Genomic DNA, 13,340 nt, shown 5'->3' on the forward strand with positions numbered 1-13,340 from the left:
CAGGAGTTCAAGAACAGGCTGGCCAACTTGGCGAAACCCCATCTCTACTAAAAGTACAAAAATTAGCTGGGCGTGGTGGCGAATGCTGGTAATCCCAGCTACTCAGGAGATCATGCTGCTCACTGCATTCCAGCCTGGGAGACAGAGCGAGATTCCATCTCAATAAATAAATAAATAAGTTTGGGATTATTCCTCTTTTTCTAGTCTCTGGAAAAGTTGTGTAAGATTAGTGTAAGGGTTTCCCTAAAAGTAAAAACTTACCACTGAAGCTGTCTGGAAGTGAAGTGTTCTTTGTGGGGAAGGATTTAGTAACAAATTTAATCTCCTTGATATATATGGATTATTTAGATTTTCTATTCTTGTGTCAGTTTTGATTAAGGGGTATTTTTGTTAAGAAGTTGTTCATTGTCAGTTTTCCAATGTAATGCCCAAAGTTGTCATAATATCCCCTTATCATCTTTTTTCTTTTCTTTCTTTTTCTTTCTGAGATGGAGTCTTGCTCTGTTGCCAGGCTGGAGTGCAGTGGCGTGATCTTGGCTCACTGCAACCTCCGCCTCCCAGGTTCAAGTGATTCTCCTGCGTAGCTGGGACTATAGGCATGAGCCACCACACCCAGCTAATTTTTGTATTTTTAGTAGAGACAGGGTTTCACCATGTTGGCCAGGATGGTCTCGATCTCTTGACTTTGTGATCCCCCTACCTCAGCCTCCCAAAGTGTCTTTTCTTTTTTCTGTGAGATAGTCTCTGTCTGTCACTCAGGCTGGAGTGCAGTGGCAGGATCTTGGCTCACTGCAACCTCTGCCTCCATGGTTCAAGTGATTCTTGTGCCTCAACCTCCCCAGTAGCTGGGATTACAGGTGTGCACCACCACATCTGGCCAATTTTTGTATTTTTAGTAGAAATGAGGTTTCACCATGTTGGCCAGGCTGGTCTGGAACTTCTGGCCTCAAGTGATCTGCCCACTTTGGCCTCCCAAAGTGCTGGGATTACAGGCATGAGCCACCATGCACAGCTCCCTTATTATCTTTTGAATATGTGTGATATCTGCAGTGGTGGCTTCTATTTCATTCCTCACGTTGTTTGTTTGGATTTCACCCTTTCTAAATTAGTCAGCAGCTTATTGATTGATTTCTTTCTTTCTTCTTGTTTTTTTGAAATGGAGTCTCATTCTGTCACCCAGGCTGGAGTACAGTGGCGTGATCCCAGCTCACTGCAACCTCTGCCTCCACCTCCTGGGTTCAAGTGATTCTCCTGCCTCAGCCTCCTGAGTAGCTGGAATTACAGGTGCGTGCCACCACACCCAGCTAATTTTGTATTTTTAGTAGAGATGGGGTTTCACCATGTTAGCCAGGCTGGTCTCGAACTCCCAACCTCAGGTCATCCACCCCCTTCGGCTTCCCAAAGTGCTGGGACTACAGGTGTGAGCCACTGTGCCTGGCCATTGATTGGTTTTTTTGAACAAAGAACCAATTTTCAGCATTGTTGAATTCTCTATTTTATTTGTTTTGTATTTTATTAGTTTTGTTCTTATCATTACTATTTTTTACCTTCTACTTTTTTGGGGGGTTAATTTGCCTTCTTTGAAAAAAAGGTTTTTTTAGAAGGATGCTTAGATCATCAACTTTTAGTATTTCTCCTTTTCAGTTGTGCAATTAAAGGTATATATGTCTCTCTAGGCATAGTGTTGGATGCATGCCACAGGTTTAGAGATTTATATTACATATTATTACTTGGTTCAGAAATATTTGGTTCTGGCCGGGCATGGTGGCTCACTCCTGTAATCCCAGCACTTTGGGAGGCCGAGACAGGAGGATCACCTGAGGTCTGGAGTTCCAGATCAGCCTGATCAACATGGAGAAACCCTGTCTCTACTAAAAATACAAAATTAGCTGGGTGTGGTGGCGCACGCCTATAATCCTAGCTACTCGGGAGACTGAGGCAGGAGAATTGCTTGAACCTGGGAGGCAGAGGTTGTGGTGAGCCGAGATCGTGCCATTGCACTCCAGCCTGGGCAACAAGAGAGAAACTCCACGTCAAAAAAAAAAAAGGAAAGAAAGAAAATAAATATTTGGTTCTAAGTTACTTTTTGATACTGTCTTTGATCTAAGTGTTACTTAGAAGTTTATGAATTTCCAAACATATGGAGATTTTATAGAATTTTTTAATTGATTAAAATTTCATTTCTACAGTGGTCAAAGAATATATTCTGTGACTTCATTTTTTTTTGGCATTTGTTGCAAATTAATGGCCCCAAACCTGATATATGTTTGTAAATTGTCTGTGTCCTTAAAACAAATGTGTGTTCTGTAGTTGTTGGGTTTAGTGTTCTATATATATCAGGTCAAATTTGTGAATCATGTTTTTACAATTTTGACTTTCAAAAAACTTTTTATTTTTAAATATAACACACCTTCAGAAAATCACATAAAACAACGTACTGCTTAGTGAATTTTTATAAGGTGAATATTTTTGCAACCACCACTCATGTAAGAAGATAGAAGCTTGCAAGCAAGTGCCCTCTGCTAATCATAGCCATCCTCTTACCCCACCCAAATATCTACTATTCTTTTATGGTAATTACCTTCTTGTCTTCATAATTTTGTCATCCAAGTATAAATACCTAAACACTACAGTTTAATTTTTACTTTTTAAAAACTGTTTTTATATGTCTCTTAATTTGTAGTTTTCCTCTTCTTCTGTCTCTCTCATAATCTGTTTTAAAAAACCAGGTCATTGGTAGAGTTTCTCTTATTCTGGACTTTTCTTTTTTCTTTTTTTTTTATTTTTATTTTTGAGACAGCCTCTGTCACTCAGGCTGGAATGCCATGGCGCAATCTTGGCTCACTGCAGCCTCAACCTCCTGGGCTCAGGTGATCCCCCTTTGCCTCTTGAGTAGCTGGGACTACAGGCGCACCACCATGCCCAGCTAATTTTTGTATTATTTTGGAGACAGGGCTTCACCATGTTGCCCAGGCTGGTCTTGAAGTCCTGGGCTGAAGCAATCTGCCTGCCTCAGCCTCCAAGGGTGCTAGGATTATAGGCATGAGCTGCCACACCCGGCCATATTCTGAATTTTGCTGATTACATTTCCATGGCATAATTTAACATATTCCTCTATCCTCTGTATTTCTTGTAGATTGGTAATTGACGCTAGAGGACTAATCAGAAAGGTTGGTTTTGTTGTTGTTTTTTGACAAGTCTTCATAAATAGTTGCTTCGTTTTTGTTTTTTTCTATAAGGAGGCACCAAATGTCTGGAATTCCCTCTTTATGAGATTTAGAAGGTATTGGTATTCAATGTCTAGGTGCATTAATTCATTCAAGGTTGCAAAATAGTGATATTATAGTTCTATCATTCCTCCTTCATTCATTTGCTAGAATACTTCTAGAAAGAGAAAATTTACCTCATCTACTATTTAATTCCCAATTGTACAATTCAATAGAAAAGGCAAGATAAATGCTTAATTATTTCCCTTTCCCTACCAGTTTTCCAAATAAAGACTTGGTTTCTCAGCAATCCTCCAAGGGTAACCAATTTGTATTTGTGTGTGTGTGTGTGTGTGTTATAATGAACCAATGGATTTAAACACATTTGATGTGTTTCATCCATTGCAGTAATTACCCTGGATGTTCAAATTGTCCCGTATTTAGGCAGTTGGAGTGCTAGTTGGCTCCTGTGTTTCTGAAAGCTTCTTTTCATCTGGTAAAACGAGATGCTCCAGGCTTGTCTTGTACAATTCTTGTCCCAGACATTTTTTCCTGAAGCAGTGGTTTCTTTTAGTGGAAAATGATATACTACTATCCAAATTTGGTTACTGAAAACAGTTGGAAAGATTATTTTGTGTGTGTATTCTCACCCCATTCTACTTCGCCCTGCTCTTGCTTTTCCTCTTCTAGGGAGCATACAGTTAGTATCATACGTGTACTTTTTCTTTTATATCCTTCATGCAGTCTCAAGTTTTACACACACACACACACACATCAAAATGCCATTCCTTAGCAGTTTCCTAAGAAAAGGCTATAGAATTAATATCCCCTGAGCTTTTCAATGTTTTGCATGTAATTCTTCTGCAATATTCATATTGAAAGTTAATTTGGGCCAGGTGTGGTGGCTCACACTTGTAATCCCAGCACTTTGGGAGGCTGAGGCAGGTGGATTACTTGAGGTCGGGAGTTCGAGACCAGCCTGGCTAACATGGTGAAACCCTGTCTCTACTAAAAATACAAAAAATTGGCCGGGTGCTGGTGGCTCATGCTTGTAATCCCAGCATTTTGGGAGGCCGAGGCGGGTGGATCACCTGAGGTCAGGAGTTTGAGACCAGTCTGTCCAACATGGCGAAACACTGTCTCTACCAAAAATATAAAAAATTAGCCAGGCGTGGTGGCGGGCGCCTGTAGTCACAGCTATTCGAAAGGCTGAGGCAGGAGAATTGCTTGAACCCGGGAGGCGGAGATTGCAGTGAGCTGAGATTGCGCCACTGCACTCCAGCCTGGGCGACAGAGCGAGACTCCATCTCAAACAAACAAATAAAAAGTTAACTTGGCTAGATAAACAAAAAATCTTGGCCTTTATCTTCTTTCCTCGAGTATCTTAAATATCTTATTCATTTTCTTCTGACATAAAATGTTGCTATCAAAATGTTTTTTGACAAGCACATTTTCTTTCCCCTGTAAGTTACTTGGTGTTTTTGCCTATGTATCCAGAAGATTTTTCTCCTTTTTTTTCTAAAGTCTAATATTTTACTAGAATATGTCTTGGTATTGGCTATTTGGGGTCAGTTTCTCCAGTTATGGTGTGCCCTTTAGATTCCTTTCAGATTTTTTGTTTGTTTTCCTCAAAGTTTTGGGAAAAAAATGCATTACGGTTTCCTAACTATAATTTTGGATTTGTCTATTTTTTCTTTTAGTTCTAGTTGCTTTCTACATTTTTGAGTCAATGCTGTTATATACATGCAAATATAGATTTGCTAGATCTTTCTGGTAAATTAAAGCTATTATTATTATAAAAGACCTCTTTACCTCTAGCAATGTTTCTTGCTTTTAAGTCTATTTTGTCTGATATTAATATTGCTACCCCAACTTTCTTTAGGTTTTTGATTGCTGTTATCTTTTTTCATACTTTAATTTTACCATTCTGTGTTTCTTAAGCATGCTTCCTGCAAGCACCTTATAATTGGGTTTTGTTTTTTTTTAATTAAGCCAGACAATCTTTATATTTTAATTAGAGCATTTAGCCCATTTATATTTAATGTAATTACTGATTCACTTGAGTGTAAATGTTATTATTTACTCTCTTTTTGCCCCAATTAGTCTATGTTCCCTTTTCTTTGTTGTCTTTTAAAAAATTATTCAATTTTCTCATCTTCTTAACTTGATAGCTACTTTTTTTTTTTTTTTTTTTTTTTTTTTTTTTTTTTTTTTTTGAGATGGAGTTTTGCTCTTGTTGCCCAGGCTGGAGTGCAATGGCACGATCTTGGCTCACTGCCACCTCTGCCTCCCGGGTTCAAGCGATTCTCCTGCCTCAGCCTCCCAAGTAGCTGGGATTACAGGCATGCGCCACCATGCCTGTCTAATTTTGTAATTTTAGAAGAGACGGGGTTTTTCCACGTTGGTCAGCCTGGTCTTTAACTCCTGACCTCAGGTGATCCACCCACCTCGGCCTCCCAAAGTGCTGAGATTACAGGCAAGTGCCACTGCGCCCAGCCAGTAGTTACATATTTTTAAAAATAAGATCTTTGGTGGTCAAACAGATATTGCAACATACTTGAGTTATCAAATTCCAGAAGGAATTAGTACATTTACCTCTTCTCAGACAATATGAGTGCCTTAGAAAGACATTAATTCCATTCATTCCACTTCTGATTTATATGCTATTGTTGTTGCACACCCCCGCCCAGCAGCCTATGAAGCTTTCAAAAGCCATGCTCAGTCTTATCAGCTGTCTGCACAATCAGTAAATGCATCTAGGCCCCAGAAACCTGCCTTATCTGCTTGAGTTTCTGCTCTCCAGAGATCTTGGCTCAGTAATTTTTCACTCTCATCTGGGCTCTTTGATGCCTTCAATAATTTTCATGTTAGTCCAGCTTTTCTGGTTGTTCTTGGTGGGACAATTGTTCTGGTTTACCTATTCTGACAGTAGCAGAAGTAGAAGCTCGATACTACTAACTGTACTTGATGAAGACCCATTGAGCAGGCATAGAGTATAGCTGCCAGCAAAGCAGTCTAAGTCCCATAGCTCCTCAGAATCTGCAGTGTCTGAGAGAGGTGACTCATGGCCCAGCATGTGATGTTGCATCTAGGGTCAGAGGTGTGTTCTAGCCAGGCCTGGGAGCTGTATGTGTTGCTTAGCTGTCTCAGTAATGGTGTCTCTTCATCCAAAAGGGCACCTGAGGCAGACCATGCTGTGCTGAGATTTTGGATCTGTGCCCAGGGCCCAGTGCTGTGGAGGTCTACCTAGAAAATAGTCTCTGTTCCACCTTCACCAAGATAGATACAGTGAGCTCTCGGTGTGGGTTCAATGCCCTGTAGTTCAAAGACAGGAGTCTGGGCCAAAGGTCGGTGTTACCTCATCCTTGCCAGGGGCTGAGGAAGGGTGAGAGATGGGCCACTCCTGGAGCTACTGCTTCATCTTCTCATGAAGGTGAATGAAGCTGCCACTGCAGGTAGGGGCTCAGTAAGGACAGAGCTCCAGCCTAGGACCTCCACACCTTGCACAATGCCATTTTATCGGTGTTATGGACTGAATTGTCTCCCCCCAAAATTCCTATATTGAAATCCTAACCCCCAATACCTCAGCATGTAACTGTATTTGGAAATCGGACCTTTATTTATTTATTTATTTATTTATTTTGAGACAGAGTCTCACTGTGTCACCCAGGCTAGCATGCAGTGGTGTGCTCTCGGCTCACTGCAACTTTCGCCTCCCAGGTTCAAGCTATTCTCCTGCCTCAGCCTCCCGAGTAGCTGGGATTACAGGCGCCTGCCACCACGGCTGGCTAATTTTTATATTTTTAGTAGAGACAGGGTTTTGCCATGTTGGCCAGGCTGGTCCCAAACCCCTGACCTCAGTTGATCAACCCATCTCTGCCTCCCAAAGTGCTGGTATTACAGGTGTAAGCCACCTTGCCTGGCCTGGAAATCAGACCTTTAAAGAGGTAATTAAGGTTAAGTGAGGTCATAAAGGTCTGGCCCCCCTCCTATGGTGGCACAGTGTCCTTACAATAAGAGGAGGAGGAGATGCCATGCACGGTCACAGAGCAAAGCCCATGTGAAGGCACTGCAGAAGGTGAGCACTGCTGAAGGCAGGCACTGGAGAAGGTAGGCACTGGAGAAGGCGGGCACTGGAGAAGGTGGGCACTGGAGAAGGCGGGCACTGCAGAAGACGGGCACTGCAGAAGGTGGGCACCATGTGAAGGCACTGCAGAAGGCAGCCAGCTGCGAGCCGAGGAGAGGAGCAGCAGGAGAAACCAGCCTTGCAACACCTCCATCTTGGACTTCCAGCCTCTAGAACTGTGAGAAAATGAATGTCTGTTGTTGACACTGCCCAGTGTGGTATTTTATTACGGCGGTCCTAGCACACAAGTACACTTGGGGTGGGGTCAGACACTCAGTTGACAGGAAGGTGATGGTGAAAGTTTCTGTCCTCCCTGGAAACACCCCACCCACGTGGTCCTGAGGTGTCTGGCTTTCAGAAAGTGACTCTCCCCAGTGCTTCATTTGCTCCGTTTGTTTCTAAGTGTGTCTGGGTCTGTTTCCAGCCTTATTTTGTCTTCCTTTACCAACCACCTCCTTCCAAATAAGAAGATTCTTGCAGGTCCAGTCTCACAGGGCAGAAAACCCAGATCTCTGGAGTTTCTGTCCCAAGAGGACCTGACACTTGACTTCCTGACTCAACTGCTGGAGGGACCCAGAGGACAGTTGATTGGACTTGCTCCTTCGTCGTGTCCCCATACTGCGGGTGGCAGGACTAGACCCTTGCCGCATTGCGGGCTTCTTTATTGGCTGGCATAAATTTGGCCACTTCTGGCTGTAAACCTCTTGCACAGCTGCGCTTCTTGTTTTGCTCCGGTGGTCAGTGTGGTTTCTGAGATGTCTGAGGAACAACCTGAAGAAAGCTGTGGCCCTCCTGACCATGACAGCCCAGACCTAATCACTGGGACCCCCAATCCACTGGCGAGGAAAAGCCAGTGAGCGCCTGAAGTGTCATACACTCCCCTGCCCCCAAGGCAGTGGAGCGGGTGAGGAGCCACTTTGTCACTCCCAGGGCGATGGCCTCACCTGTCTCCTGTGGCCTCCGGGGCTGTGTGCGCATGTGTGGGTGGGTGTGTGTGCGCGTGTGTGTGTGTTGCTGGTAGTGAACATGCCCTCTGGTGGCCCCCGCAGACAGGCTTGCTGTTTCTTCCCTAGATGTTAACCTCGCTTCTTTTTTTTTTTTTTAACCTCTTCCGCGTCTGCTTAACCTCAGCTCCTAGTAAACACGCAAGGGACAACAGGCTTCCCTAGGGCCCCCTCTGTTTGCTAGTCCTAAGCCCTAAAAGACCTCGCTTTAATTCTTCCAGCATGAGCCTTTGTTGTAGATAATTCTAGCTATCTGATTCAAACATGAGAGTAATGGTTTTTACATCTGAGTCAGGTATAAACCTCTGTTACACAAAGGAAACCAGAAATCGTATGATTCCCTAGGGATGACTGAAATTATTTTGTTTATCATATTACTTAAATAAGTACAAACATAATTTTTTATTTTTTATTTTTTTGAGAAGGAGTCTTGCTTTGTCGCCCAGGCTGGAGTGCAGTGGCATGATCTCGGCTCACCGCAAACTGCGCCTCCCAGGTTCACGCCATTCTCCTGCCTCAGCCTCCCCAGTAGCTGGGATTACAGGCGTGTGCCCCAATGCCTGGCTAATTTTTTGTATTTTTAGTAGAGACGGTGTTTCACCATATTAGCCAGGATGGTCTCGATTTCCTGACCTGGTGATCCGCCCGCCTCGGCCTCCCAAAGTGCTGGGATTACAGGTGTGAGCCACTGCGCCCAGCCATAAAATTATTTAAATTCTGTATATTTTAATGGCTCTTAAGTAATTTTAAAACCAAAATCAGTGTACAAAGAAAACACCAAAAGTCCCTGAAAAATCACCCGAACTTGTTAGCACATTAATGTGACTTGCTATGTTGTTTTTCTGAACTCAAACACCATGAACGCTGCACTCAGTGATACCCTGACTGTGTGGTGTGATGATGGGGCTCTTCCAAATCTTGCCTCTATTGGAAAAATTGCAACATTTCACTCATACAGAACACTATCGTGGCATTTACAAATGAAATCCTCTGCTCCATCCTATTAACTTACTACTATTTGGCTCTGAGATCTCTAGACGTACTTAGTTGTGAGATGATCTGTCATCTGATGTCAGACGTGTTTACATTAATTTTTAAGACTTTAATTCAAGTGAAAACTAAAAGTCTTGTAGAGGGGACCTACTGAATGTGTCTGGTATGAGTCTCAGGGTGTTCGGAAACTCCAGATCTAAAATTCTTGGATTTGAGACCCTGGTATTTCACTTAAGAAGCTCTTTACCTGCCTCTCCCTAGGCCTGGGTTTGACTCCAGCCACTCCCAATGCCCTGTAGGGCTGAGGTCCCCCAAACAGGCGCTGGGGGCCTGGCTTGTTTTTGTTTTGCTTCTCCTGGGCAAGGCAGGTGCACACTACATGCTCAGTGTGAACTGAAACACAAAGTGCTGGGTGGCCGCTCAGCGGACAGTGCTCCCTGCTCCCCTGTGGCTCCTCAACTCAGTCTGTGAAGGGTCCCCATGCCCCCAGGCGGGGGCTGGCCGAGGGGGCCGGCCGAGGGGGGCCTGCTACCCAACTGATCCTGGTGGGGGGACCAGCTGCTCACCGTGCCTCCACCAGAGGAAAATATAGCAGTTCAGTCTTTGGAAAAAACTAGCGACTCACACAACCAGAATAGCAACTGAAGACGCTCTAAAAAACAGAAACACCTGCTTCAGAATTATGGCAGGAAATGAGATTTCAGAAATGCCACAAGAAGCTGGTGTCGCAGCTGCCCCTACCTCGTATTCCCCCAGCCTTCACCCGCCAGCTGGGGCTGCCCACAGGGAAAGCCCCTTGGACCACTGCCTGTGGTAGCCGCTGGACAGGGCCTGGCCTGTGGGGTCAGGGCCCAGTGCCGCCTGCCTGGGGCTGTCTAGCAGCTGCCCCTGCCATGCTGGCTGCGGGCGAGACTCCACACTCCTGTGTCTGAGCCTCTTGAGTGGTAACAGAAACTCAGGGTGGACTGGTCATGGAGGAAAGGGGGATATGTGGTCTCCTGCGAGCCCCCTGGACTGAGCCTTCCTTAGGCAAACTGTGCAGCTGTTGGCTGAGCCTCTGGATTGATGAAATCTCTTGAGGGACTCCACAAGGCTTTCAAGGGAAGTGGAGGGGTGATGTGTTCAGTCTGGAGCAGGGGTCTCCAAAGTGAGGTACATACATCCCAGAGGGCTTAAGGAAAGAAAAATAATAGTGCATCTACTTAGATTAATGTTTTGGTTCCAACATGAAAGAAAAAGCTGTGCAATGTTAGTAATTTTGAACGTTGAAGGACTCACGTGCCTTAGACGGCTGTATGGGAGGAGTACTTTGTGGGAGGAAGAGTGGGGATTTCATCAAATTGCAACTTACATAGTGCCCACCAAAGGGAATTTAGATATTCTATTATCTATTTTTAAGTCAACTAAGGCTCCCAAAAAGGATAAGTGGCTTTAAAACAATGTGGAAAAGAAATCTTGGACTGAAGATAACACTAATATGAAATCATACCACGCAGCCCCCACATGGCAGAGCTGAACCTCCCTCCTCTGCCCCCAGCCACGTTATGAAATGAAAACAGCAGCACTTTCCTTAGACCTTGAAGAGTTGGCTGAAATTGCAATCATCCCGAAGACTATTTGAAATACGGCTTTACATCCATAATCATTCTGGTTGGATGTTGTCTGAAGTGCGTATTGTGCCAAGAGAGGGTAATAAGACATTTAAAATATTGTTAATTTCACCTTTATCTCATCCTTTTTACTCTTCTTTTTTGGATGTTAAAAAATAATAGCATGATAGTGCAATGCCACATAGAAGTATGCAGAAGTAATTTATACAATTAAATAATCAGAATGTTTGGGTACATGAACAACTTTTTGTCCTGTGATCAGGGCAGGCAATACAAAAACTCAAGGACCCCTGATCCAGCCCAGTGGATCTCAGGCCCACCCCCAGAGTTTCTGATCCACTGGGCCTGGACTGGAACAGAGAATTTGCCTTTTTTTTTTCTTTCTTTCTTTCCAGTTAACCATTATTTCCTTCATTTTGTTTTCATTATAGCATGTTTGCTTATTTTACAGCAAGCAGAAAATAAGCTGGGTCTTGTTTTGATCCAAACATTGATGTTTTAAAAGCTGTACACAATATTTCCTAAAAAGAATACATAAAAGTACCTTTTTAGAAGCTTCTATAAGAAAGAAAATACGAAGTTTAACCCCACAATTTTCCTGTTTGCTACAAGTTCAAACTATTGCTACAGTTTTAAATAGACTTTTTGTTGTTTAACCAGACATCCAGGACAATCTTAACAAATTATAGAAACGTGCACATAAATGATGCATAGCAGAACTTGGACATTAACTGCAAATGGTAAAGAAATGAAAGTTAGAAACACTATCAAATATACAAAGGTTCTAGAATCAATCCTTTATAAACACATTCCACAAACAATATTTAAAAGCCATGTTTTTGTTCTTTACAGGCAAAACCTAGATTACTAAAACCAAAATTGAAAAAAGTAATCCTTTAAAAGGAATTGTTTCCCTAAGATAATTTGTACTTAAATATGTAAGCAAGCATGTCAGATTTTAAACGATGCTAGCTTTTTATTCTGAAACGAGATTGGACATGTCAAGTCACTTTTGCCCGCAAAACAATCTTTCAGAGAAATGCTTTAAATTATAAATGATATATTGAATGAAGGGTATAATAAATGAAGGGTATTACTCCGTTTTTAGTCAGGCGTTACATTGATAACCAAAAACTCAGAGATGTGACTTGCTGAAAGTTGACTAATTCTTTTTCCAAAATTACTTTGAATTTCATGGAACCACAGAATCATGTAGAATGAAGTGCTGTCTTTCATCTTAGCTCACATTAAATAAACTGAGGCGTGAAGAGCAAGCCTCCCTCATAAAGAGGTAGGCAAATTTGTCTACAAACGCACACACCATGTACTGCAAGCATCAAAATTTAGTACTTTCATTTTTTACTTTTTTGAGATGAAGTCTCACTCTGTCACCCAGGCTGGAGTGCAATGGTATGATCTCGGCTCACTGCAGCCTCCGCGTTCCGAGTTCAAGTGATTCTTCTGCCTCAGTCTCCCGAGTAGCTGGGATTACAAGCACGTGCCACCACGTCTGGCTAATTTTTGGATTTTTAGTAGAGACAGGGTTTCACCATGTTGGCCACGCTGGTCTCGAACTCCTGACCTCAGGTGATCCGCCTTCCTTGGCCTCCCAAAGTGCTGGGATTACAGCTGTGAGCCACTGCACCCAGCCTAAAATTCAGTACTTTTACATATGCACGTGCAAAACCTACTTTGAAACAATTTACTTGCTTCTAACAGCAGTATGAAAACAAAGAAAAACTGTGGTCAACAATGCTCCTTAAATCTTAGAATAATTGCATAGGGACATTCTTTTCCCCTTAAAATTATTTCTGCCATCACTGACCTGCTCACATTTTAAGGTAAGTTTTTCTCATGTTTTCTATGTCCAAATCTTCATAGAAACCAAAAGAACTAGTGAAGACTCCATGTTTCAGTCAAAACTCAATCTCCCTGAAAATACTGCATAATCCAGCTGGCATCATTCCCTAAAACAGTGGGGTTAACAAAAGAACTATTCCCCATTGCATGATAAACAAATGATTATCACAGGCCTAGACATCTTGTCAAGACATCCAGGCCCAGCCTGAACCTAAATGTGTCTGAGCAGTAGTGCTTTACTGTGGTTACAATTTCACTTTGGTATCATTCTATCTTATTAGCAAGCTACATTTCTAAGTTAACAGTTCTACCAAATATGAATATGAAAGTTTATTTTTAATAAGACAATGTGAGGCCGGGCACAGTGGCTCACACCTGCAATCCCAACACTTTGGAAAGCCATAGTGGGTGATTTGCTTGAGCCTAGGATTTTGAGACCAGCCTGGGCAACATGGCGAGACCCTCTACAAAAAATTTTAAAATGAGCCAAGAATGGTGGCGTGCACCTGTAGTCAAACTACTTGAGATGTTGTGGTGGGAG

This window comes from Pongo abelii, chromosome 17 (assembly GCF_028885655.2).
Source record: "Pongo abelii isolate AG06213 chromosome 17, NHGRI_mPonAbe1-v2.0_pri, whole genome shotgun sequence".
Lineage (NCBI taxonomy): Eukaryota > Metazoa > Chordata > Mammalia > Primates > Hominidae > Pongo > Pongo abelii.